The following is a 2,500-nucleotide window of genomic DNA, read 5'->3' on the forward strand; positions in this document are numbered from 1 at the left end:
GATAGGAAAGTGGTGAAAAAGGGGCACAAAGAGGGAAAATAGCTAGGGATGTACAGGAGGGTGCAGGGAATGTCCATAGCTGCCCAGTTCTTCTACAGAAACAGCTGTGCATATACACTAACGTTGGAGGTAGATTTGGACACTCAAACTCCTGAGAAAGGGGTGAGGACAACAATAATATGTTGTAATGCCAATTAGACCAGATTACTTGTGTCCAGTGGACACGTTTGCAAAATGGACAGCTATGTATGGGACAATGTTTTATTGTGGGAACAGATCGCCCTTTTTTTTCAGGTGAGAGTGGGATGTTGGGTGGTAGGTTGGGTAGGTTAACAGATGAGACAAACAAGATGCATACAGGGGTAGTATATGACACATGTAGGGGGTAAACATCTTGATGGGGAGGGCTGTTGGGAAATCGGAAGCCCATGAGCCCCCTAGTGGAAACAGTGGGACTGAGATCCCCACCCATGGGCAGTCACCACTGCATGTTCACAGCCCCGAAGGTGGCTGTGCTGGCGGCTGAGTTGGAGAGCCAGGCTGGCCCTCTAGTCATGACACACAGCCCTAGAGCTGGTGTAGAAGATCTCCAAAGTGCTGACTGAGCTCTCTACATACCACGACCCAGACCTGGCGATGGGTGACAGCTTCCTGTCTGCGCCTGCTCCCAAGGGGGGGGGGGAGATCCCCATCCTCTGAGGCAGTTCTACCCAAAGGTGGTGCAGGACCAATGGATGAGGAGGTCCTGGGTTGGGCCCCCGATGTGCTGGTGCCCGGTGCCACTGCCAGCTGAGGTGGGACAGGTGGGTCCGCTGGGACCCGCATTCCCATACATGCTATAGTGTTTATGGTGTATCAACATATGTGGGTTAGTAATAGTCAACACATTCCAGGGTTAGATATAACAGCATGCATAGATATTCCCATTAACCCAGACACGAGATATGGAACAGCTGCATAGCAAACGGAACAAATGCATATATGGGAACACAGTGGTAATAACAACAGCATGCAGGTACATTGATGGCACCATGCCACCAATGTTGGAGTATTTCAATGTAGCACATGCATAGAAAAAGATTTAAATATTTATCAACCAATAGGACATATGTCCCAACATAACAGTGGAGTCATCACGTACCAGTTGAGGTGAGTATTTAGTGTATTGTTGGAGATATGGTGGGAGGGAGAGAAACATGTCAATTAACAACTAGCATATTCCTGTAGTTCACATTACTTTCCAAGTCAGTCCTGTTATCTGTACCTTACAAGTATTACTACACTACCCTATTGCCTTAGTTTGGACAGTGATATAGCTGCTGACATCTTTATACATGAACTGGCTTTACCTGCAGTATACACCTCTTACCTGGTATACCTGTGGAGGAAATGTTTGTTAACACTAACTGTTTCTACACATGCTCCCAGATTTCAGGTTGATGTTATCCACATATCTGTCCATCTCATTTTGCACAGACTCTGGCCATGTCTTGAGCACATACAGGTGAACCAGGGCATATGTAGACTTTTGCCCTCTTCAACCTTTAGTGATGTACAACACTCTTATATAGGATTTCCTACACAGTTATATTATGTAACACAGTGTGGGTGACAGTGATCAGTGATACCTTATTATTCAGAGCAATGGCAACACTCATAATTTCATACAATACCAGAGTAAATAGTACCAGTACAGGGTATCAAACTTTTATTTCTCAGCACAGTGTTTATATCCGACGTACCTGTGGGAGCAATGTTTGTTACCACTGCCTGAATGTTGCCACACAAAGTACTAGATTTCACTTCAGTATTGTGCACATACATCTCACTCTGTTACTGTACACACTCTGGTCACAGCTTGACTACATGAGCGGTGTAGATAGGACATACTTGGCTTATTACTCTCATAACAGTTTGGGGAGTTGTTAGAATGACAGGTTAGTTCTTGTGCTACCTATACATCTGGGATCATCCCATTGATTTCCCAGGGAGACAGAGTGCAGGCAGCAAATATTGGCCAATTTACTGGACATTCTAGACATATCTGTACAGTTGTGGGGTATGATTCTGTATGCAGACTACTACCACTCCCATGATTCGAACCATGGTTGTGTGTTCTAAAAATACAACTGTTCACATCTCAGTTGCGTGTGCTATTCGGATTTTGCTGTCTGTCTTTTCACTGTTTTCTGTCTATGTCTCTCTCAGTTCTACTTACTGACCTCTGAACATTACACAAGTCATACACAGACATTCCTACACATTCTATTTATGTTGCACAGTATGGGTAACAGTGCTTAATACAACAGTACTATTAAGTGATTGCAAATCTACATTACCATACAATACCAGAGTATACACATGCAATCCACCAGTTAGACCTTTATTGTCAGGCTATTATGCCTTTATTTACATAAAAACTATTGAGAATCTTCCTTCCATATTCTCTGGTGTATTCAGTACTTGCCTTAAACAATACACATTTTATACTGGCAATTAA

This window comes from Protopterus annectens, chromosome 1.part2 (assembly GCF_019279795.1).
Source record: "Protopterus annectens isolate FY-2018-M chromosome 1.part2, PAN1.0, whole genome shotgun sequence".
In the NCBI taxonomy this organism is placed as follows: Eukaryota; Metazoa; Chordata; order Ceratodontiformes; family Protopteridae; genus Protopterus; species Protopterus annectens.